Source organism: Pan paniscus, chromosome 12, assembly GCF_029289425.2.
Source record: "Pan paniscus chromosome 12, NHGRI_mPanPan1-v2.0_pri, whole genome shotgun sequence".
Lineage (NCBI taxonomy): Eukaryota > Metazoa > Chordata > Mammalia > Primates > Hominidae > Pan > Pan paniscus.
In genome coordinates, this window is record NC_073261.2 from 23,587,046 (window position 1) to 23,614,410 (window position 27,365).

At 34.7% G+C, this 27,365-nt stretch overlaps 1 long non-coding RNA gene across 1 annotated transcript in view; it reads left to right on the plus strand.

Annotated features, from left to right (window-relative positions):
- Positions 1 to 27,365, plus strand: part of LOC117979250 (uncharacterized) — an 87,083-nt gene that overhangs the window by 18,321 nt on the left and 41,397 nt on the right. Inside the window, exons 2-3 of the long non-coding RNA XR_008624300.1 lie at positions 12,592 to 12,664; positions 13,487 to 13,636. This is a non-coding gene — a long non-coding RNA (uncharacterized LOC117979250). The remainder of the gene's footprint in view (positions 1 to 12,591; positions 12,665 to 13,486; positions 13,637 to 27,365) is intronic.

Consider the following 27,365-nt stretch of genomic DNA (forward strand, 5'->3'; position numbering starts at 1 on the left):
GCTTTTAGCTCCTGACTGAAGATAATACATAGCTGCCATGCATGTTCAGTGTATTAGACCATTCTTTTAAGAAAACTTGTGGGTACATAGTGCATATCTTCATGGCTTACATGAGATGCTTTGATACAGGCATGCAATGTGAAATATGTATTAGACCGTTCTTGCATTGCTATAAAGAAATACCTGAGAATGGGCAATTTATAAGAAAAGAGATTTAATGGCTCATAGTTCTGCAGGCTGTACAGGAAGCATGGCAACAGCATCTGCTTCTGTTGATAGAAACTTTAATAATGTCTTTTGTTATTTTCTCACTGAAATGCTTTGGATAGCTTATTTTGGGAACAAATTTTATCCAAAAAATAATTGCATCTGCTTCTGGAGAGGCCTCAGGAAGCTTTTATTCATGGTGGAAGGTGAAGCAGGAGCAGGCATGTCACATGGTGAAAGCAGGAGCAAGAGAGAGAGAAAGAGAGAGTGGGGGTGAGGGGCACACACGTTTAAACCACCAGATCTCATATGAACTCAGAGAAAGAGCTCACTTATCACCAAGGGGATGGCCCAAGCCATTCATGAAGGATTTGCCCCTATGATCCAAACACCTCTCACCAGACCCCCACTCCACCAATGGGTATTACCATTCAACATGAGATTTGGGAGGGGACAAATATCCAAACTATATCACTTAGGTTCTGCCTAGACAGGGCCATTCGTTTTTTCTGTAATTTGTTAAACATAGTTTTTAAAAATGTTAAGCTGGGAACTATGGTGGGTGCAGAGATGACCTAGGCACACAGTCTGTCATCAATTAACTTCTAGTCTAATTGAATAATGCAAAAATATACTTAAATTTTAAGTATGGGAGAAGATCAGAGGGGAATATGACTGATGGATGGAGAAATCAGCCAATAGGCAGGCTTTCCTCCCAGAGAGAGTACAAAGGATGAACCACCAGGCTCCAGAGAGAATGAGAGGGGAAGGCACACGCAGGTGGCGGTAGTCAAGGGGTTGCATGGGGAGGAAGCCTTTCTGGTACAGTGGAGAGTGGGGGCATTTTGTCACTAGGGCATTGTTTCAGAAATGGGGTTTTCGTGGGGTCTGCTATTTAAAATTCACATTAAAGTATGTAAATGCTCAGTCAGGTACTGAGGCCGAAAACAAATCAGGCAAATAACTCTCTTGGAAGCCTCAGAGGATAATCTTTACAACCAATTATTTTTCGGATAAAATGTGTTCCCAAAATAAGCCATCCAGAGCATTTCAGTGAGAAAAGAACAAAAGACACTATTAAAGTTATTTAAACTGTTCAAATGTCACAATACGTTGTGGTCAAGAAGTGGAGCTTCTAGTCAGTTGAATTCATGTACGTTTTTATTTCCAAATAGAGATTTGATATCTCTGCATATGTATGTAAGTATATAGATATAGATATAGGGGTATTGGTATATGTTTTATATGTATGTATATATATAGAGAAATTAATATGTGTATGTATTTGCACATATACACACATATGTGTGTGTGTATATATATAACCCACGGACAGAAGGATGCATATGTGTATTATATATACATGTGTTTTGAGAAAAAAATTCCCTCTCATGTACCATATAAAAGTGTATAAATGTGTGTGTGCATACCAAATTATCTATTACCAAATCCACCCAAAGCCTGCTGTCTTCTGTCTTTCCTGGCAGTGGTTTCCTGCTTATGATCAGCTATTACATTACTTGACCATCTTTCCTAAACTTACTTTGAGTCCCTGAACTTATGAAAATTTGAGGATATTAGTAATTTTCAAAGCCATTGACACGAGAATGTGATTGTAATATAAAATACTTGCATCCTATTTCCATAGATTTATCACTTTATTTAAATAAATAAGAATTTGTTCGTCATTTGGAAATGTTTCCTAGAAAGTCAGCTAAACACACACACACACACACATTTATACACTTACATATAGGAGGGAATTTTTTTCTTAAAACAGGACACTTTCAACTCAAGCAGTTTAAACAGAATATAAACAAGATATACTGTAAATGTTAGGATATAGAGAATTTAGTTATCTTTTTAGGCTTAGATTTATTCTATGATGTTTTCTCTGATACCCAAGTTTAACATTTACTAATGTCTTTTGAGTAAAAGGAAAAAAGAATGAGAAACTTATTTACTGTCATATATCCTAATTCCTTGATCACTCATTTCAGCCACCACATCATTTCACCAAGCACTGGCTGAATCTGTCTCATGCCTCCACGCACTCACTCCCTTATTTTTTTGTGAAAAATAAATGAAAGGATGCATTTAATTCTTTAGATTCCACTATTTGGTCAATAAATTACCTGTCTCTGTCTTTCAACATTTACTGTCTCTTATGCTGACCTCTTTACCCTTAGTGCTTTGAAAAATGTTCTGATATTTATCTAAACTTTCCTGCAATCTTCCTTTCATTTTTCATCTTTGCTTTTCGTATATATTTTTTACACTTGAATTCATTCTATAATCTCCACTGTTACATCTGGATGTAGTGTTTTATATTTCACATATTTCTCTCTCATACCTTGATTGCTTTCTGCACCTCCTGATTTATCCACATTGACTTTTGTTCACTCCGGCTGTACTTATTGGTATGTGACATTCCTAACCCTTGGGCATACATTAATTTGTCATTAAATATTTTCCATTTCCCCTTGCTGGCCTTTGTAGAATTCCATTACTTTATCCCCTTGGATTGTTCCCACCTCTTATCACACTTTTGCAAAGAATGTACTCTCCCCAAATCTAGCATTTTTATTATTCAGTATTTGGATCCAAACCAGGATCATTTTTATGGTTGGAGTGACTATTTTGCAGTGAGCTGTCTCTGTGGAGGGCACTAAACTTGGCATGGAGTGCCCTTTTTTTTAGTGAATTCTCTTCAGACAGAAATTTAGATTATGCCATTTAAACAAATTTAGTTTCACCTGCCAATAGAGGAAATGTGTTGAGCAGGTTCATCACCCTTATGTAATAGAACACGCTTTCAGTTTGACCTATGTGCATAAACAGCAGGCCTATTACCAAATCCACCCGAAGCCTGCTGCCTTCTCTCTTTCCTGGCAGTGGTTTCCTGCTCATCATCAGCTATTGCATTACTTGACCATCTTCCCTAAATTTACTTTGAGTCCCTGAACTTATGTACATTTGGGGACTATTAGTAATTTTCTTTATATATATATATGTGTATATATATATACATATATATATGTATGTATATATATATATGTATGTATATATATATACACATATATATATATATTTTTTTTTATACTTTAAGTTCCAGGTTACATGGGCACAACGTGCAGGTTTGTTACATATGCATACATGTGCCATGTTGGTGTGCTGCACCCATTAACTCTTCATTTAACATTAGGTATATCTCTTAATGCTATCCCTCCCCCCTCCCCCCACCCGACAGCAGGTCCCAGTGTGTGATGTTCCCCTTCCTGCGTCCAAGTGTTCTCATTGTTCAACTCCCACCTATGAGTGAGAACATGCGGTGTTTGTTTTTATGTCCTTGCGATAGTTTGCTGAGAATGATGGTTTCTAGCTTCATCCATGTCCCTACAAAGGACATGAACTCATCATTTTTTATGGCTGCATAGTATTCCATGGTGTATATGTGCCACATTTTCTTAATCCAGTCTATCATTGTTGGACATTTGGGTTGGTTCCAAGTCTTTGCTATTGTGAATAGTGCCGCAATAAACAGATGTGTGCATGTGTCTTTATAGCAGCATGATTTATATTCCTTTGGGTATATACCCAGTAATGGGATGGCTGGGTCAAATGGTATTTCTAGTTCTAGTTCCCTGAGGAATCGCCACACTGTCTTCCACAAGGGTTGAACTAGTTTACAGTTCCACCAACAGTGTAAAAGTGTTCCTATTTCTCCACATCCTCTCCAGCACCTGTTGTTTCCTGACATTTTAATGATTGCCATTCTAACTGGTGTGAGATGATATCTCATTGTGGTTTTGATTTGCATTTCTCTGATGGCCAGTGATGATGAGCATTTTTTCATGTGTCTTTTGGCTGCATAAATCTCTTCTTTTGAGAAATGTCTGTTCATATCCTTTGCCCACTTTTTGAAGGGGTTGTTTGTTTTTTTTCTTGTAAATTTGTTTGAGCTCTTTGTTGATTCTGGGTATTAGCCCTTTGTCAGATGAGTAGATTAGTAATTTTCAAAGCCATGGACACAAGAATGTGATTATAATACAAAATATTTGCATCCTATTTCCATAGCTTTGTCACTTTATTTAAATAAATAAGAATTGGCTCATCATTTGGGAATGTTTCCTAGAAAGTCAGCTTAACTATTTACTGACATATCTTCTTTCTTCCCCCTTACTCCTTTCCACTGTTCCTGTTACAATAAACTTCCTATTATTCTTCACAAAGAAAACTCATAAAATTCGGTTTTTGTCAAGGAGTCTTCCACAAAAAGTGCTGTTAACTTTTTTTTCAGTTTTAACTCCAGATGCAAACCCACTTTCTAACATGAGATAGCTCTATAGTTATGTGTGTGCAATCACACACACAATCCTTTTTCTTTTTACTACGTTCATTGGCAATTGACAATGGTTATTCACAGTTGTTAACTTGAATATGTTTTAGATCGAAAAGTAAGAAAATCAGCTGACTGCTTAATGTTTTTTTTTTTTTTTTTTTTCTTTTTGGTGTCTGGAAAGTGTCTTTGTGACTGAGAAGGCCAGAGATGTAGTGAGAAAGAACAGTGCCATATTTGGAATCTGCTAGTCTGCTTCAAATCTGAGTTTGACCAGCAATGATGAGTCCATGGGCATTTATCCCTCCTCTCAGAGTCATATGTAGTTACAATTATCTGTAATGAGCATCTCCTATGAAGGCTAGAGGTTGCATACGCAAGCCACTGGCCATGTGAGAATTGGCTAAGAAGTGATAAGTGCATATTGAGAATATTGACAAAATATTTATTATTAAGTATTGAAATATATATTATAATTGATTGTGATAAAAACTATTTGTGTAGGTTGTGGAAGTATTTCACAAATCCTTCAAATAAATTATCTCATATGATTTAACAAAATTCCTGTGAGGTGAGCAGGCAAGTATTATAATTATGATTTTACATTATTGAAAGGCACCTGTGTCTAGATATGACCTTGGATTTAACATTTTAGAGTTTCAAATAAATCTGGGACTAGAGTGAATGAAGAGTATAATCATAACAGTGTAAAGTTGAGTTAATTGTAATGACTTTGAATATATTTACTTTGAAATGCTCAGTATTCACGTTTAATGATTTCGAGTGTATGATCGTATGGAGAAGTCTGTGGAGTACAACATGCAGCACTTTGTTAATTTTCACATGATATGGAGAGAGCGTGGATATAGCCATGCCAGAGGGAATATGGCTTTTCTTCAGGCTATAGTCATGATCTTGCTCAAGACTAGGACTCCTTGCTCCTGGGCCAGTGGTTTTCAAACTTCAACATGCATCAGATTCACCAGGAGGCTTCTTAAAACACAAACTGCTAGGCCCACTCTGAGAGTTTCTGACTGAGTGGGTCTGAAGTCAAGCTGAGTATTTGCATTTTTCGTGAGTTCCCAGGTGGTGCTGATGTTGCTACTCATGCTGTTCCTAGGACCATCTTTATAATCACTGGACTAGAATGTTCCCATCATTTCTTTTCATCAATAAAAAGGCAATTCTGTTAGAAAGATACTGAAGGTTGAAGACTAGTTATTATTTCTTAAACATTTTATTTTGAAATAATTATGGATTCATGGGAAGTTGCAAAGATTGCACAGAGAGTTCCTGTGTCTTCTTCACCCAGTTTGCTGTCATGGTTAGAACTTAGATAATTATAGCACAACTATGAAAATCAAAAAGTTCACATTGCAGTAAAGCGTGTGTTTGCTTCTATGTCATTTTAATCACATGTGTAGTCACCATCCTGATCAAGACAGATAAATATTCCTTCATCTCAAAGATCTTTCTCCTGTTCCCTTTTTATAGTTGCACTGACCCCTTTCCACCTCCTCCACCATTCCAAACCAAAGGCAAACACTAATCTGTTTTTCAACTTTGTAGTTTTGTCATCTGAAAATGTTACATCAATGGAATTATCAGCAAAAGGGAGTTCAACTATTTGTTGGGTGTATCAGTAATTCACTCCTTTTCATTATTGAGTGGTATTGCCTGGTGTGGGTGTCCCAGTTAATCATTGATCACCCATTTAGAGACATTTGGTTTTGCCCACTATTCAGCTATTATGAACAAAGTTGTTATGAGCAATGATGTACAGGATTTTTGCGTAAATATATTTTCATTTCTCTGGGACAGATGCCCAAGGGTACAAAAACCAGATTGCATGGTAAACATATATTTACTTTTTAAAGCAAGTTCCAAACTAATTTCCCAAGGGGTCACTGGAAATTTCCATCAGTAGTGCTGGAGAGATTTAGTTTCTCAGCATCTTGTCTAGCATTTGGTGTTGTCACTACTTTTATGTTAGCTATTCTGAGAGATGTGTAGTGATATCTAATTGTGGTCTTAATTTGCCTATCTCTTATAGCTAGTGATTTACACATCTTTTCATGTGCATATTTGCCATTCATAGCTCCACTTTCATGAAACATTTCTTCATGTCTTTTGCCCATTTTCTTACTGGCTGTTTCTTAGCCACTGAGTTTTGAGAGTTCTTTATATATTTTAGATATGAGTTCTCTGTCAGAAATGTGGTTTGCAAATATTTTCTCCAAGATTGTAGCTCTTCTTCTATTTCTCTTAACAGGGTCTTCCAAAGAGCAAATGGTTTTAATTTTGATGAAGTTCTAATTTATCAATTGTTCTTTTGTGCTTTTGGTGGCATATCCAAGAACTCTTTACCAAAAATTAGAACCTGAAGATTTTACCTATTGTTTTTTCCTAAACATTTTTTGCTTTTATTACTATTTTTAATTGGCATATACTAATTTTACATATTTATGGGGCACAGTGTGACATTTTCATACATGTATACAATGTATAATGATCACATCAGAGTAATCAACATATCCATCACCTCACACATTGCTCATTTCTTTGTGTTGGGACATTCAAAATATTCTTCTGTTTGAAAATATACAATAAATTATTTTTAATTATAGTCACCCTGTAGTACTATAGAACATTAGAGCTTACTCTTTCGATCTAGCTATACTTTTCCATCTATTAACCAACTTCACACTATCTCTTCCATCCCCTTATTTAGTTTCATGTTTTACATTTAAGTATATGATCCATATTGAGTTAGCTTTGGATAAAGTGTGAGTTTTAGATTTAAAATCTTGTTTCCTTTTTCTTTTTTGCTTTTGTGTATCTAATTGCTCTAGCAGTATTTGTTGATAATTTTTTTTTTGCATTGAATTGCTTTTGTATCTTAGACCAATACAATATGATCAATATGATTTATAATAGTACAATATTATTTTTTGACAATTTCTGGATTTTCTATTATGTTACATTGATCTACCTGTAGATTGCCAATACAACACGATCTTGATGACTATAATTATATAGTAAGTCTTGACAACTAGTACAATAATGCCTTTATTTTATATTTATTATTTAAAGTTGCTTTAGCCATTCTAATTATTTTGTATTTCCATGAGAGTTTAGATCTTTTCTATATCTATAAAAATATCTTCCTGGGATTTTGATCAGAATTGCATAAGCCTGCGCATCAATTTGAGAAGAATTGACAACTTTACCATGCTGTCTTCCAATCCATGAACACATTAAGTTTTTCCATTTATTTACTTTTCTTTGATCCCTTTAATTAGTGTTTTTTCACTTTTTAACATTCACCTCCTATACATTAGATTTACACCTGCATATTTCAATTTTTTGGTTAATTGTAAATGGTATTGTAATTTTAATTTGTTTCCATGTTTTCACTGCTAGTATAAAAATGCGATTGATTCGGTGTCTTGATCTTTTATCCTGCAACTATGCTGAGTTCAATTATTAGTTCTAGGGTTTTTTTACTTCTTTAGATTTTCTATGGAAACCTTCATGTCATCTGTAAATAGAGATAGTTTTATTTCTTCTTTTCTCATCTATATGCCATTTTTTCTTTTGCCTTATCATGCCAGCTAAAATTTCTGGCACTATATTGAATAAGTTGGTAAGAAAGAACATCCTAACTTTGTTCCTGATATTAGAGAGAAAGTGTTTAATTTTTTACCATTAGGTATGTGGTTAGCTATAATATTTCGGTATATTTTTTCAATCAAGTTGAAAAAGTCCCCTTTAGTTCTAGTTTTCTGAGTTTTTTTAATCATGACCAGATATTGAATTTCATCAAACGCTTTCTTTTGCATCAAATATTATTATCTTCTTTAGCTTGTTAATATGGATTAATTAACTTTTGACTGTTGTTCCAGCCTTGTATCTGTGGAAGAAATCTCTCTCAATCATATTGTATAATTATTTTAATATATTGCTGAGTTCTATATGCTAATATGTTGTTGAGAATTTCTGCCTCTATATTTATGAGGGTTTTGTAATTTTCTTTTGTGGTATTGTCTGTATGATTCTTATATAAGAGTATTACTGGCTTCACATAACGTATTGGAAAGTGTCTCTTCTCATTCTATTTACTGGAAGAGATTGTGTAGAATTGATGCTGATTCTTACTTAAATGTTTGACAGAATTCTCCAATGAAAACATTTTGATCTGAAGATTTCACCAGGCGGGGGAAGGTGGGGAATTTAATTATGAATTAACATTTCAAACAGTTATAAAGCTATTAAAGTTGTATATTTTATATTGGATGAGTTTGCATCATTTTTGATTTTCAGGAAATTGATCAATTTCATCTAAGCTGTCAAATTTATGTTTGTAGAGTTATTTCTAATATTTTCATATTATCCTTTGGAAGTCTGCAGAGTCTGTAATAATATCCCATGTTTCATTCCTAATATTAGTAATTTGTGGCTTCTCTCTTTTTTTTCTTTGTCAGGCTAGCTAAAGGTTAGTCAGCTTTGTTGACTTTTGTTAAAATAAGACATTTTTTCATTGTCTTTTCTCTTTTTTTGTTTTCAATTTCATTTATTTCTGTTGTTATATCTTTTCTTCTGCTAGGTTTATGTTTTTCTGTTCTATTTTCTTGAAGTGGGAGCTTAGATTACCGATATAAGACTTTTCCTCTTTTTTTTATTTATTTATTTTTTTGGAGACAGTCTCGCTCTGTTGCCTAGGCTGGAGTGCAGTGGTGCCATCTCAGTTCACCGTAAGCTCTTCCTCCTGGGTTCAAGCCATTCTCTTGCCTCATCCTCCCGAGTAGCTGGAACTGCAGGCGTGTGCCACCATGCCTGGCTAACTTTTGCATTTTTAGTAGAGACAAGGTTTTGCCATGTTGGACAGGCTGGTCTTGAACTCCTGACCTCAGGTGATCCGCCTGCCTCTGACTCCCAAAATGCTGGGATTACAGGCTGAGCCACCATGCCCGGCTTTTCTTCTTTTCTAATATGAATGCTTAGTACTGTAAATTTCCTTTTTTAATACTGCTTGAGCTGTCATCTACAAATTTTAATATGTTGTATTTTCATTTTCTTGCATTCAATGTGCTTTTAGCTTTTCCTTTAAATTTTTTCTTCCACTCATGAATATTTAGCAGTGTGTTTTTTTGAGTTCCACTTGTTTGGTACTTTTTCTTTTCTTTTTTTTTTTGTTATTGATTTCTAGTTTGATTCCATTATAGTCAAAAACCAAACTGTTTATGATTTCAATTTCTTTGAATTTGTTAAAGTTTGTTTTATGGCCCAGGATATGGTCTTCATTGGGATGTATTCTGTGGGCACTGGATATAAGTATGATCCTGTTGATGGATGGTGATTTTGAGTACTATATTTTTGCTGATTATCTGGACAGTTGTCTTTTACTTGTTGTGAGAAGTTTGTTGAAATGTCCAAGTACAATTGTGGAAATGGGCTTCTTGTAGACAGTATATAATTGGGTTGTTTATTTAAATCCATGCTACCAATCTTTGTATTTTAATTGGTGTATTTAGATCACTTACATTTAATATAATCAGGGATTAGAGTGTAAACTGGTCATTATATATTTTTTGTTCTGTTTCTTCTCTGTTTTTGTTTTAATCCCCTAGCTTTCTTTTTTGTTTCTTCCTATAGGTTGAGCATTTTTGGAATTTCATTTTGATTTATATATAGTATAAATTTTATAGTATATTTCTATATATCTCTTTTAGTGATTGCTATTAATATTATATTTTTACCCCAATCTACTAGTGTCAATTTTTTTATCACTTTAAGTGAAGTGTAAAAATCTTACCTCTTTTTATGTCCCTTTATTCTCCTCCCATTTAATTTTAAAAGTTTCAGTATGGTGTGTCTTGGACATGGAATTATTTGGGTTTAACTTCTTCGGGGTTTACTCTGCTTTTTGAATCTGTAGGCTTATTAATTTTGGCAAATTTTGGAAATTTTCAGTCATACTTCAAAAACCGTTTCAGCTCTACACTCTCTGCTCCTCATTTTTGGACTCCATTGACATTAATGTTAAAACTTTTTTATAGTCTCATACATTCCTGATTGCTCTCAATTGTCTTATTGAGCCTATCCATTGAGGATTTGTTGTTAATTATATTTTTCAGTTCTAACATTTTTATTTGATTCTTCTTTATATCTTTTATTTATTTGCTTAGACTTTCTGTTTCATTTCCGAGACTTTCTATTTTTATTTAAGTGTGTTTGTAATTACTCATTTCACTTTTGTGATGGCTTTTTAAAGCTCTTATCGATAATTTTAACACCTGTGTCATCTTGATGTTGGCATCTGTCAATTTTCTTTTCTTATTGAAAGTTGGGATCTTCCTGGTTTTTGATATGAGGATTGTTTTTTGATGAAACCTATTCATGTTAGGTATTACATTGAGAGACTCTGAACCGTATTTAAATCTCATGTTTCAGCAACTCTCTTGTTACACTGCTCAATGTCAGGGAATGAAGGGCCAGAGAAAAGCCACAGCCTCTTTACTGAAAGGTTGGGTTGGAAGTTCAGAGGAAGCCCAGGTTCTGTACTAACTCTTTGTCGATTTGTGGTGAGGGGCATCTCATTAGTGTTGATGGTAGTGGCCTCAACTAATACAATGGCAGTGTGTTTCTAAGGGGTGTGGGGTGGCTCATTACCACTTTACTGCTTTAGACATCCTGACTCTTCACCAGGCCTCCTACCACATTTCAGTGGTATGTAGATAAAAGTCTAGACTGTCCATGTGGTTTCTATTGACATAGGGTGGTGTGTGAGGGGAGTGTTGGAAGATTTGTTACTATCTTGCAAGAATGAAAGTCTCAGCTCCCTACTCAGCGTTCTCAATGCCACCCAAACAGTGTGGTTGGGTCACCTTATTACAACCTCTCAAGGTAGAAGTTCAGATACTCCACCAGGCTTGCAGGCATGGTGGCTGGGTCCTAGCCTTTTCTTTAGTTTTGCAAAAGTAGAGCAGTTATTGTCTAATAAAAGTTTTCTTTTGTCTTGCTAGGCTGCCCCTCTCTGTGTCCTTTTGTTAGAGTGATCAAGCTTTTCTTGGTGCTCTTTTTGTCTGTATTCTTAGGCATTTCCTGGCTGCTGGTTTCTCTAATATGTATTTAGAGATATACAAAGCAAAATGAAAGCACAAGTAACTCTCCACTTTGTCAATTCTCGGATAGCAGAGTCCCTAGCCATTCTTCCTTCCTCTCTCCACCTTTTGATACTCAAGGTTTATAGTCACACTTAGTGGGAGGAATAGTGAAAACTACATGTACTCTAACTTTCTGCAAGAGTAATTATTTTTAAAGATTTCTGTTGGACTTAATTTACAGTTCTGCAGCAATTACGTATTTCTTATAACGTCAAGTATTTCATTGCTTTTTTATTTAATGGGACAATGGAGGTTGGCCAATATAACAATATATGACATTTTTGGAATTTCTCACCTTGGCTCCCTTGAAAATATTTGGATACAGGTATCACCTAAACATATCTTTATTTTCACTCATTTTGAATATTACAGTGCACAATGCTTAATCTTATCATTGCTTTAGTTTCATTTTCTATGTCCTAGAAACACTCAGTTTTTAAATGCCAAATAGTACATATGTCCACATTCTTTTATATTTCTTTTATTTGCTTATATTCCTTAATGCTTTCCTTTATAACTTCTACTTTCTGGGTATATTTTCTCTTGTCAGATTTTATTTTTTATTTTAGTCCTTTGAGTTGTCTCAAAAGGTGGGAAAGATGTGATGTCTATTTCCCCAACTAATATTATTTCTTCCCTGACCACCCATCTGTTTATTTAGTAGAGGCTTTTCTATAGACTCGTGACATATGCCTTCTAAAGATGTGCATGAATAACAAGTACCAAATAGGAATAAAATGAGATGGAGAGGATGGTCTTAGAGATTAATAATAGTAATTAATCATTTTTTTCTGTCTGAGCCTTATCTCAACTAACAAGAGATGTGTAATCTCTTCCTCTTTCTCCAAATTCTCTTTTTCTTTTCTCCATTTTGCCAAGGTCTTTCTCCAGAATTCAGACAACTCTGAAAATCCAAGTCTGTTGCTGGAAGATAACTTACTCTAAGAACACAGTGAGTGGCTTTCACATAAACCACCCTATGGTATTGCTTACATATTTTAACCCTTTAATTTGTAATTCTAAAAAAGGTTTTGCCCTCTGAATGAACTAATGGTTAAAAACTTTGATATCTGGCCATCTCTTCCTGGCACTTTTGCTCTCTCTCTCTCTCTCTCGCTCGCTTGCTCGCCTGTTTTCCTTGTAAGGCTGACCTTAACATAACTTTTTGTCTTCATCTCCCAGCTCATTACCCTACAAATTAGATCACTAATAAATGCTCCTTAATGATGATATTTGTTTGTGCTTAGGGAGAGCACAAAATGAAACTCTGATACAGTTTGTGACAGGCATATAATAACTTACTTGAATTGTCTTTTGTTAATTTCATCAAAGTAGGGTATAAGGATAGCAACAGTGATATTTAGAATAAACTGGAAGGAAACTATGTGATTTGCCAGTACTAACAGAATGATAAACTTATTTTAAAATTTTGGTATCTTTTCTCCTGATTTATGAAGTGTTCTAACATGGCACGGGATTGCCAGCAAAACTAACCTATTGCAAAACGAAATAAAATAATCTTCAAACAAGAGGAAAAACAAGGAAAAATATCCCTCATGTTTTCATTTAATTTAGCAGTATTTACCATTGATTTACCAGATGACTTTCCTCCATGATCAATATAATTGGGAATTGAAAAGTTTTTCTTAGTTTCTGGATCAAAACGTATGGGGACAAATGAGAAATCAGGGCTTGTCACCCCTTCTGTTGAGAGCCATGCTGGTAGGTTTTTTCCAGCTGTAATTGTTGAAGCATTATGTATGTCTATTCTCAGCTTTATTTCAGACAGTGGGAGGTGAAAGACAGATGATGGATAGTAGATTGAGATGAAAAAAAAAAAAAAACCCCAGACTGGCAGAAAGAAGTTCCTCAGAAAAGAAAGAACAAGGAATATGGTTAATGTTTGGTGGCTGTTGCAACAGAGGTATGTATATTTGCTTAGAGTATGGCAAGGCGAATAGACAGAGAATTTTGTGGGAATATCATTAAAATATCTGAGTAAAAATAGGATTAGTAGCAACAAATGTATGCTTATGAAGGGTAAGTAGTGATTAGATAACTTTTGTTAGGGTTTTCAGTGTGCAGAAAACTGGTCACAATTCTCAACTCTTCATGAACTGAAACAAACAGTAAGACACCTACTCTGTAAAACTCCTCAGCCTGATACTCGTTTCATTCATTCAACAGTAATTTTGGTGCCCTAATTTTATATGAGGTGCTTAGTCAGCAGAACTACCCAGCACATATACCAGGTAAACAAAATTTCATCTAAAAAAAAAAAGATGTTTTCCCTTATCTATCTCTTTGATGTGTTTCAGATTACATTATTAACCTTTGCATTTCAAAGAGACATTTGCAAAGTTTTTTTGTTTTTGTTTTTGTTTTTTTGAGATGGAGTTTCGCTCTTGTTGCCCAGGCTGGAGTGCAATGGCAGGATCTCAGCTCACCACAACCTCCGCCTCCCAGGTTCAAGCCATTCTCCTGCCTCAGCCTCCCGAGTAGCTTGGATTACAGGCATGTGCCACCACACCTGGCTAATTTTTTTGTATTTTTAGTAGAGACGGGGTTTCTCCATTTTGGTCAGGCTGGTCTCGAACTCCCGACCTCAGTTGATCTGCCTGCCTCCTAAAGTGCTGGGATTACAGTTGTGAGCCACCGCACCCAGTGACATTTGCAAAGTGTTCATTCGAAAGCATAAAGCTATTATTAAAATCTTCCAAGTTTTCCTGATTTTTGAATTATCACCTATGCTTGATCACATACTGTTTTAATGTTTGCTTCCAAACAGTTTTCTGCATTTCTGTATCACTGTGGAAACATTTGTTTTTCTTTTCCTCCCAGAAAAGATGACTTTTGATTGCACTAGATGTGTTATTTAGAAACTAGTCAAATGAAAGAACTGCTTAAGATTGAGAGCAGAGAGTGTGTCACATCAACTGTCATGTATGCACTCTGTCTATATCATGTTCAAAAGTAGGGAGAGTTGGGGTGGTGTTATTTGTTTATTAAGTATCTCATGTTACATACTTTCAAAGAAATTACCACTTATTCTTTTGTAAATAATGTTTTAAAAAATGTGTAATTTTAGTGTTTGGTCTCTAGAAATGATAAATAATTAAAAATAGACCTGGACCACCAGCTTGCCAGAGGTTTAATGAAGTTGTGAAAACTTTGTTGACCAATATATCCTTTGAAAGATTGACTTAGACCTCCATTGTCTAGCAAAACTCTCTGAGATTAGGAAAACTTTCTATATCTGCTCTGTCTGATGGTGTAACCCCTAGCCACATATGGCTATCGAGTGCTTGAAATGTTTCTTGTATTACAGAAGTAACTAACATTTTAAGTTATTTGAGTTTGATAAATTTCAATATAAACATAAATAGACTCATGTGGTGAGAGATGACCATGTTGGGTGGACATGTTTAGACAAATGCTGAGATTAAACATATTCTTCAGATTTTGTTAAAAATTTCATTCAGAGAACTATAGAAAACTGAGAAGAATAGTTAACGTTTTGCTAAAACCCCAAGCTGAGTGTCTGGCACATAGGTGTCATTCAGAGAGTGTTACATTTTTCCCTTTCTTCTTCTTATGATGTTACAGTATCACAGTGCATACAGGTAATATATAACAAATTAAAACATTAAACATTTAGGCCAGGTGAGGTGGCTTACGCTTGTAATCCTAGCACTTTGGGAGGCCGAGACGGGTTGCATGAGCTCAAGAGTTTGAGACCAGTCTGGGCAACATGGTGAAACCCCGTCTTTACAAAAAATACAGAAAAATTAGCTGGGCATGGTGGTGTGGGCCTGTGGTCCCAACTACTTGGAGGGCCGAGGCCAGAGGATCACTTGAACCTGGGAGGTCGAGGCTGCAGTGAGCCGAGATCCTGCCACTGCACTCCAGCCTGGGTGACAAAGTGAGACCTTGTCTCAAAAATAAATAAATAAATAAATAAATAAATAAATAAGACATTTATATTTGTTACAGGTTTTTAGCATGATGAGAAAGTATGCAACAGGAAAAAATCTTGTGAGTCAGTTGAAATAGATTCTTTTTATAGTTCTATGCGTAACTAATAAGGTATTAGAAAGTATTGCCTTCTTTCTTTTCTCTCCAATAGTGGAATGGGGATGTAACCACCTTTCTCCCATCTAATACTGTGATTTTACTAAGTTGAACCATATGACGTTGTAAATTTTATAGCTTAAACATGACAACTATGAACAGTTTTATTCAGTTCAACAAATTAATTAGGAAAAATAAATGGCACACTGAAGGAAAGGCAACGTGTATTTTAGAATGTAGTTATTTCCCAAATTGTTAAACACATTACTTTCAGAGAGTATATTTTTGGGTAAAATAAATAAAAATGGAAGTGTCTATATAAATATGTTTATCTGTGTGTGCATGTATATATGCATAACTTGCCTCCAGGCTGTAATGTAGAGGCTTAGGCTGCATACTCTCTAGGAGCATGACTTAAGAAAAAAGTTTAGTCTCTGTTTCTCTCAGTTCATATATGGCTTACATTTGCACATAGTTGGGTAAATTGAAATTAAAAATCTCCTTTTAATTGAGAAGAATTTCGGGTCCAGTTGATTTCATACCATGTACCTAACCACCACAGCAGGTCTTGAAAGACCAGAGACGGACTCTTCAGTAGAGTAGGGTAATCAGAATGATGGCCTCTTACTTTGGAAGGTGTTCTCATGCTCTTAGGGAACCAGAAGCTCAAAACTGATAATGCTTGTTTACAGATGAAATAATTTATGCATGCAGAAGACACAGGGGAGATAGCACGGTATTTGGGCTACTGGTTTCAAGTAGTAATAGAAGAATAGATTGACAGAGAGAGGAGTCTTAAGATCTGTCCCAGCTCATCACTGCTTCCCTGTTCCCAGTCTTGGTGGGTGGAAAACCCAGGACATACCCACCCAGTGAGAGTCTACTAAAAAAAAAGAAGTAACATAACCGACCTGAAGCCATTTGCCTGGGAAATGTCTTTGGGCTGCTGCTGAGAACCAGTGACGGTATTGCAGAAGAGGAAGAAAATACTAATGAAACGGTGATGGTGCCCCAGGGTGTGTGGGGAGGAGGCAAAGCAGATTTGAAGCACTGTGGGGACTCCTCAGGCAGGCTGTGCCCATGAGCTGCTCCCCTACTGCCTGCACATATCTGCGGGCTAAAACCTGGGCTCAGCCTTCATGTGGCCAATGAAAATTGACATTTCCCATATCCCAAGGTTAGCCTAACAGTAATTAAAGCATCACATTGCACACAATTCTTTCCATTATAATTTAAGTGGATTTTATGCTATTTTAAAAACCTTTCTAGTTCCCACTGTGAATAATGAATACAAATAAAGTTGAATGTCAGACCTGGAATACAAATCAAATAAGAAAACCTATAAGTATCCCAAACATCTGCCCCCACAATCCCTAAGTCTCAGGTGCTTTGCTGCCAGCCCAACATTTCATAAATGGTTGCCCTGGTTTGCTTTTGATGTCAAGCTACCTCAACGGGCCACTTCTGTTCCATTAACAATGATAAGGCACCTCACACTCTGAGACATCCTTCCAGCTTCCACCGTCTTTCGAGAAATTCATTCATCTTTCTAAGCAGCTATATTAGACAGTGCCAAGAAGATTTCTAAAAAGGAGATAGACAGACACACCTACTCAGAAATCACAAGGTCTTTCAGATATGATAATTGGTTTTTTTTTTTCCATCACTGAAAGAATGGGGCTTTTGCTCAATTCATTTTCTACACTTGCAGTCAATGTGCTTAAAAATGTCCCTGCCTCTCTGGATCCCTAGGAGGGACAATTTTCAGTTATGCTCTCCTGCAATTGTGGATGTGATTTTGTTGTGTTCTGATTCTGAATAACACGACAGAAAGTTGACATCAGCATATCTTGCTCCTCTCATTGTTGTTCCATGAAATAGGAAGAGAAACTGGAAACAGAGCTTTACACATGGTCTAGCTGGAAGGATAGTACAGAAAAGGTTAAAATCTTGTAACCCCGTTTATAAATGCATGAGAGGGGACAGATTTGGGTTTCTGCTGCCTGTTCACCATGGACACCCAAGAGGTAGAAACAGGGAAAGAAGCCTGTAGCCTTTCTGTGACTCGTTGTAATGCAGAAAAGCCTGGTGACAGGGAGTTGTTTTTATTTTTATACTATTACTAGACTGAAAAGCATTAATATTGTCATACAGATGGTCACCTATGTTGGAAGCTTATGAAAGAACTCTAAATTGCGAAAAGATTATTCTAAATTTAGGAAAGCATCAACTCCCTAATGCTAAAGGTGGAGCCGTGCTGCTAAACATATTAGTATTTCTTAATTCAAACACCTGTTCTGCCCGTACGATACATAAAAAAGCTCTTATTTATTGCTTGCATCTCCATTTCAGATTTAATCTCACTATAAATTCATCTCATGTTAATTTATGTGCAAACAAAGACACACACATTTTAAATATCCGAAATGCTGGAAATAAACTTATTTTTAATTTTGTGCTTGTTTTCCATTTGTCAACCAGCAAATGAAAGGACTGAATAAATCATGCACTAATTGCCAGCGGTGCTAAATTTAGTGTGAGATCTGGAATCCTTTTGATCAAAACCGCTGAATATGAAATCATCCTCAGCTCTCTAGGCAACTTTATCCGCCTTTCTATTCTCCATCTGTCAGTCACCTGGGAATTTGTGAACTATTCCATATGTCAGGCTTGTCAATCACAATGAGATGTGGGAACTATCTGCCTACTGCATAGGAATTCTTGTTAAAAAATTAATCTGCATTTAACTAGTAGTTCTATATTTTGAATACCATATTGTTTGGTGTTTTGAATTTTTTTCTCTATGTAAGGTTAATAGAAATAAACTTTATTTAAATAGTGTAGATTAAAAGTCTTCATTTAAATAACATTTACAAGCATGTAACTGTTACACATATATCTGTTATATATAGCCAGTAATATCGTGCATGCATATGCAACATTTTAAATAGAATCCCCTTATTATGGTAACACTGAATCTGACACAAACCTATCTTACCTACTGACACTCTAAATATATATGAAATAAAATGTAATAAACGTGTGAACATCTCACCGTTTTGAGATTCACAAACCTATCAAGTTATTTCTGAGAGAAAAAAGATTCACCAAAGGTGCTTTATTTTAAGCTTAAATGCATGTAAAATATTCAAATATCTCATTTAAATAAATATGCAAATAAAATTGTATTCCTCACAACATCATTGCCTTTCTATCATATTTTTATTCTAAACCAATTAGGAAAATTCAGAAATCGCATATAACATAGAATGTCTGAAATATCAACCTCATTGAATTTGAAATGTTTACATATTTCATATTTTAACTCCATTTACTTATGATAGAATTTGAGAAAACAAGCAGCAGAACTATTGAAATATTAGAAAAAGATCAAAACAACATACTGGAAACAAAGATAATAGTGCCAGAAATCCAAATTAGTATACAGATTTTACAGATCTGTGACCTTAGGCAAATTACTTAATATTTTTGTACCTGAGGTCCCACGTCTGTGCTATGAGGACATAAATAGATACAAGTCTAAAAGATTGTTGGAAAAATGAAATAATATATGTAAAGCCCTTAAGAAAATGCCTGGCAGATAGAAAATACTGAATAAATGTTATATACTGTATGTACTGTCAGGGTCAGTATTCATCCTGTGAAGGTTAAAGGAGGGAATTGAATATAGGGAAATTGCTATAGAGATGTTGGAAGAGCTGAAAACATTGAGTCCATTTCCTACATTACAGCCACCTGGAAATCAATTATTTTCTCCCACATTCAATGCCCTTCAGAGTTCCCCATTTCTCTAAGGAAGGAAATCCTTAAAAGGGCCTACAAGACCCAGAGAGCAACAGCTCTCATTAATTGTGCACACGCCTCCCTTAAAGTCTCTACCTTTTTCTTAGCCTCAGAAGCACCAGGCTCCCTCCCACGGGGCCTGCACTCACACCGAGCCCTCTGTCTGGAGCCCTTTACCTCTGTCTCTTGACCCAAATATTCTTGAGTTCTCAACTCAATTATCACTTTCTGGGCTTCTTCCTTCCCAAGGGCCCTCAATGCTCCCATGCTTATACCCAGCACTGTATAATTAATCACTAAATGTTTAGGTTGCACATAAATCTGTCCTTTGATCATACACTTATTTGAGAGATTTTGATTAATCTTTGTCTGTCCCACTAGAGAGTAAATTTCATGAGGTCAAGGACTCAGTCAGATTGGTTTCTGAGTCCAATAATGACACGTAGTAAGTGGGCATTGTATTTTGATTGAATGAGTGGCCTGCCTTAATGAGTGAGTTATCAGAAGAAGAAGAGTAAAGAAATGAATACCTGTGCATTTAAGGGCAAATGTCCTAACTTAAATAACTAAGTGGCTAAGCAATGCGCTTAGTAATTTAATAGGAATAAAATGTGAAATACACATAATTGCTTTCACACAACTGTAGTAAACAGAATTATATCTGACTTGGAGTAAATATCCAGCACACTGTGGACCATGTCCTAAACTCCACAGGTTGCATTAGCGTCATCTTTCATTATCTACCAGTCATTTTCTACATGCATCTAAAGTTTTCTCCATTGTAATAAATCTCTGATTTCATGTGTGTCCTCCTAAAAAACTGTTAGTTCTCTGAAGGAGGCGCATGGCCCGAGTCTTGATCTCCTTTTTTTTCCTTAGAACCTAGCATAGAGCCTGATACATAGTAGCATGTCATTACATTTTGTTTAGTGAAGATATAGCTTGTGTTCAGAACAATATGCCTTTTCTTGGCTGCTTAGCTTAGATGCTTATAAACTGCTTTTGTTCCACTGATCCCCATGAGCCCCTTGGTTGTACTATCTTCCATTGTCACAGACTGTGCATTTTCCTGTCTATCCATCATGAGAATGCATTACACTAGCTGCAATAGGGACTAGAGAATACAATGTAGTCAATTTAAGGCAAATTCACCATTACTGTAGGAAAATAAATAAAAGAAGGAAGCAGCGAAAAAAAGAAGAAACGAGGAGGAAGGAAAGGAAGAAGGAAGAGAGGAAATAACAAAAGGAATAAACAAACCCATATATTTTTCAGTAAAAATTATTTATTCCTAAATACAATCTGAAATGCCTTGAAATATCACTTTCAAAAACCAAAATTATTTCATTTAATGAAAAATAGCAACACCAGAGAACCAAAAATATTATCCAGAGGCATCTGAAGATAGCTTTAAAAAGTTTATGTTACACAACTCAGCAAATTTGCTTAGTTTTCTATTTATGCAAAAAAAAAAAATAAGAAACAGGAAGAAAGTAACAAAGAGTAAATTGATGAAAAAGATAAATTTAAAAATTATTTTGGCTGTGTGTGTCTGTGTGTGTGTGTGTGCATTTCTGGGATATGGCTACTATTTTCTCTAACCATGAACACCGAATAGAAGTGATATAATAAAAAGTTACAAATATTAAACGTATGGTTTTATTAAGAATTTACAATTTTATGCTAGAAATACAAAAGCAATTCAAGTTACAGAAGTTTTAAAGTACAAGTTAAAAGATAAATCAACATTAATAGATACATAAACACCATTTGATAAATTTAATTTGCCTCCAAGTTGAATGTTCTTAACATGGTGAAAATAGAACTAAACATCTTGAATAAAATTGTGATTAAAAATTTGCATCAGAATCATATGTAAAGTGAAATTTTAAAATATTCTTCAAATAAAAAAGGTGAAAGATAAAGACATTATTGTCACTAGTGCTATTCAACATTGTAGTGAGTATCCTGGCCAAAGCAGTATGATAAGAGAAAAAGAAAAACTTTGATATAAAAATTAAAATAAAAAAGACACACTGTTATTATTTTGGACCATATGACAAACTACCTAGAAATCCTCAAAGGAACCACTAAAAACCTACTAGAATAAGAGATATCAGTGAAGAGTCCCAATAGAATTCAAAATTTAAAAGTCAATTTCTTAACTAAGTAGAAAATTTGGGTAGGAAGGATCTGAATAACTAGAGCAAAACAAGCTACAAAATACTGGTTAATAAACTTGATAAGAAATGCTCAAAGGAGGTATAATGAAATCCATGCATTACTTTGAAGGGCATCGTTTAAATAAATTAATTTGGAGACATGCTTCTTACAAAATAGAAAAATTATTAAAATTTTGATTCTCCAGATATTCTATAAATATAGCCAATCCCAATGGAAATTCTAACAGAAATATTTTAATGTAACAGAACAAATTCCAACTTTCGTTTGGAAAAAAAAACATGACAGTTGTTTTAAAAAAGAGGGAAAAATAAAAACTTTGGACATGTTCCAAAAGATTAAAAATATACTCTAAAGCTAGAGCAATTAAATGAGTAAGATATTAGCCCAAGAATAAATAGAAAGGTCAACAGAAATTGTAGATAGTACTAAAATTGATCAAATTATGACAAAGGGTCACTTAAATTAGTGGGGAAAGGAAGAACTGTAATAAATATTGTTGGGAATATCAGCTATCTTTTGGATTAAAATAATTTAGACCAAGCCACATAAAATTACTTTGTAAAAATGTAAAAAAGCATTAGGAAAACATTGATCTGTGAAATGGAGATCATTCTATACCTCAGGATTTTAGGAGGGTTAAGTGGTTTGAGCCTTGTAGTGCCTACAAAATATAGTAAGATTTCGCTATTTTTTTTAAATTTAAAAATTTTAACTTTTATTTTAGGCTCAGGGTACATTTGCAGATTTGTTATGTAGGTAAATTGCATGTTATGGGGTCTGGTATACAGATTATTTTGTCACTCAGGTAATAAGCATAGCACTCAATAGGTAGTTTTTTGATCCTCCCTCTTCTCCCTTCCTCCACACTCGAGTAGGTCCTGGTGTCTGTTGCTCTCTTCTTTGTGTTCATAAGTACTCAATGTTTAGCTCCCACTTGTGCATGAGAACATGTGATGTTTGGTTTTCTGTTCCTGTTTTAGTTTGCTTAGGATAATGGCCTCCAGCTCCATCCATGTTGCCACAATCGATAGAATCTCATTCTCTTTTTTATGGCTGAGTAGTATTCTATGGTGTATATGTGCCACATTTTCTTTATCCTGTCTACTGTTGATGGGCATTTAGGTTGATTCCATGTCTTTGCTATTGTAAATAGTGCTGCAATGAAAATACACATGCATGTGTCTTTATGGTAAAATGATTTATATTCTTTTCACTGCTTTTTGTTTTTTAATAGAATCTAGGTTTTGTGTCTTGCTTAAGAATACCTACTCTCATACTAACAGGAGAATTTTCTCTGATATGTTATCTTAACGTTTCCTCAACTTAGATAAGGATATTGAGATTTGGAGACACATAATCTGACTCTAGAGCTTTTTCCTTAGCCATTCATCTACACTACCTCCCTAGGTGGACCACATAAATACCAAAGCAAAAACAACTTCCATATAGGAAATGATATAATAATCCAAGGTTACTGGATTGGGAATAAGCCCATAAATCTTGGAAACAGTATTGGAAACAGTATTTGCAAGGTATAAAAAATTAAATAATAAAAACAATTATGATATGCATAGGGAAACTTCAAATCTAAAAGAAAAAATATTGAAAAATAGGCAAGAAATATAAGCATACAATTTAGAGAGTTAATATAAATACAATTTTAAGAGTGTTTGTAGCTAGGGGATACAAATTTAAATAATGATGAGATCCTGTGTTTTTTCACCCAACAGCTAGCAAATTAGATTGATATTATCAAATACTGTTGGTCGTGTGAGACAATGGATACCTTCATATATACTTTTTGGGAATTTAACATGGTGAAGCGTTTTTAAAACTGCAAATAGATTCTACTAGCAAAACTGTAAGTGCAAGTATTCTTCCACTAACCTAAACTGAGTGAGTACCTATGTCAGATCAATAGCATATATACACATATGTAATAATACACAGCATTTATTTATTTATTTTTGATACAGGGTCTCACTCTGTCACCCAGTCTGAAGTATATGATCATGGCTCACTGCAACCTCCACCTCCTGGTCTCAAGAAATCCTCCTGCCTCAGCCTCCTGAGTAGCTGGAACTACAGGCGTGTGCCACCACACCTGGCTATTTTTCATATTTTTAGTAGAGACGAGGTTTCACCATGTTGCCCAGGCCGGTCTCAAACTCTTGAGCTAAAGCAATCCACCTGACTTGGCCTCCCAAAGTGCTGAGATTACAGGTGTGAGCCACCACTTCTAGCCCACAGTAGTTATTTTTAATGCTTTCTTTCAAAAGGGAAAAAGTTGGAAATACACATACAATGATAAAAAATTATATATTACTTATGGTATATATACCAAAGCACAAAGTTTTCAAGGCACATATGGAAATCAATGTACATTCAGCATAGTCTAAGCTGTGTCCGATTGGCTCTCAGTTTAAGAGGATAAAGAAATTGAGAGCAAATGTTTTAAGAACAAATGACAATATAATATTCCATGTACATACAAAGTTTCAAGATACATCAAACAAAAACAATTCTAAAGTGAGAACAAGACAAATCAAATCCATAGTTATAGATGGAGATTTTAATACCCTCATAGTAATAAAGGTATATAATATTTATATGTTATTGCCAATCACTAAACTTAACCGTTAAGGAACAATATACCTAATATTGCACATGACACACTATATTCAAGTGTACTTGGATACATTAAATCAGCGTAGAACATATGCTGGGCCATATAATGTGTACCAATAAATTCCAAGAACTGATATTATACACACATATTATCTGGCTACAATGTAATTAAAATATAAAGAAATAAAAAGATATCTGGAGAATGCTAAAATACTTAAAATTAAGCACTTCTAAATACCTCGTAAGAGAAAGAAATCAGAAAAGAAAATAGCAAATATTTTAACAGAGAAGCCATAAAAACATAATATATTAAAATTTGAGGGCTGCAACTAAAGCAGTAATTGAAAGAAAATTTATGCTTATATTAAAAAATTAAGAATATCAGATTCCACTTTGAGAAGTTAGAAAAGGAAAAGAAAATTAAAACCAAAGTTAATAGAAAGAAAATAGTAAAGATATGAGCAGAAATCACTGAAGTAGAAAATTGACAATCAGTAGAGAAAAATCACCAAAATACAAATTTGATTTTTTGAAACAACTAATAAAATTGATAGATTTCCAGTTAGACTAGATAGATTAATTAGAGAGAGAGTGCATGCAAAATCACAATAAATATCATCAATTAACATTACTATAGACTCTACGGCCATAAAAACAGATAACTGAATGTTATAAACAAATACATTTGACAGTTTGAAGAAATTAACAAATTTTTAAAAATTTTTCGACTTTTAAGTTCAGGGGTACATGTGCGGGATGTGCAGGTTTGTTAGACAGGTAGACATGTGCCATAGTGGTTGGCTGCACAGACCGTCTTATGGCCCAGGTATGAAGCCCATCATACATTAGCTATTCTTCCTGATCCTCTCCCTTCTCCCACCCCCTCTCCTCCAACAGGCCCCAGAGAGTGCTGTTCCCCACCAGTGTTCATGTGTTTTCATCATTTAACTCCCACTTATAAGTGAGAACGTGCGGTATTTGAATTTCTTGAAACATACAAATTTCCAAATCTGTCACAAGGAATAGGAAAAATTCCTAACACATCAGTCAATCTCAATCAGATATGTTAGCTTTCTCTGGGATCCACTGACAATGTCTAGAGGCCTTTTTGTGTCGCAACTCAGGGGGAAAGGGTGCTATTGGCATCTGGTGAGTAGAGGCCAAGGATGCTCCTAAACACCATTCAATCCTGTAATAAATAGGACAGCTCTACACAAAAAAGAATTATTCAGCCCCAAGCATCAATTGTACCAAGATGGAGAAACCTGTTAATACAACTTTTCTGGTTATATAATTCTAATTACTCATCAAAAACCTTTGACAAAGAATATTGCAGACACAGTTGGCCTCAATGTTGGAGTACATTGAATATTTGAGGAAAAATTAATACCAGTGTTACACAAACGTTAAAAAATAGTTAAGGAGAGAACACTCACAACTCATTTTATGAGGCAAAATTCCCAGATACTAAAGTCAGACATAGAAAATACAAGAAAAGAAAACTACAAACCAATATTCTTATGAATATTGATGTAAAAATCCTCAACAAAACATTAGTAAATAGAATTAAGAAACATTAAGAGAATTTCACACCATGATCAATTATCAAGGATATTTTGAGATATGAAAATCAATTGATGTAATACACCACATTAATAGAATAAAGAGGGAAAAACCTCACATGATTATCTCAAAGTAGAAAAAGCATCTGACAAAATTTAACATCCTTTTATCATAAAACATCCAACAAACCAGGGATAGAATAAAATTCTCCATCAGGATAAAGACCACATATGTAAGTCTCATGGCCAGTATTATACTCCATAGTGACAAACTGAAAGTATTTCCACTAAGATTAAGAAAAGACAAGAATCCCCACTTTAACACTTTTATTCGGCATAGTATTGAAAGATCTATTCAGAGAGATTAGGCAAAAAAAAAAAAAAAAAAAAGGCACCCAGATTGGAAAAGAAGTAAAATTATCTCTGTTCTCAGATGCTATGATCTTATATATAGAAAACCCTAAATATTACGCACACACAGACACACACACACACACACACACACGTTGATGCTACTAAGTGAATTCAGCAGGATTAATTGCAGGAAGCAAAAAATCAACTCATAAAAGTTAGTTGCTTTTCTATGCACTAACAATGAACAACCTTAATAGAAAATTTAAAAATCAGTTCAATTTACAATAGCATCAAAAATAATAATATGAAATAAATTTAATCAAGGAGGTAAATACTTGCACAATGGAAACTACAAAACATTGTTAATAGTTATCAAGAGAACATAAAGAAATGGAAAGTCACTCCATATTCATGGAGAGGAAGACAATATTTTTTGGTGACAGTGTTAATTAAAGAGATTTACAGATTCAATGCAATCTCTTTAGAAATCAAAATTGTGTTTTCTTTGGAAAGAGAAAAACCCATCCTAAATACAGATGAAAACTTTGGGGACTCCAAATAGCCAACACAGTCTTGAAAAGTAAAGAAGTTGGAGGATTCACAAGGTACCAATTTCAAAACTTATTATAAAGCTGCAGGAATCAATACTTTGTGATACTGGTACAAGGACAGACACACAGACGAATAGAATAGAATAGAATAGAATAGAATAGAATAGAATAGAATAGAATAGAATAGAATAGAATAGAATAGAATAGAAAACTAGACTAGACTAGACTAGACTAGATTAGACTAGACTAGACTAGAATCAATCTTTACATACAAATTCAATTGCTACTTGACGAGAGTGCCAAGACCATTCAATGAGGGAAAGGGCAGTCTCTTCAGCAGGTGGTGCTGGGAAAACTGGATAACTACATTCAAAAGAATGCAGTTGGACCTGTACCTTACATCATGTACAAAGATTAACTCACAATGGATCCAAAACCTAAACATAAAGCTTAAAACTCAGCAACTTTTAGAAAGAAATATAGGAAAGAAACTGACATT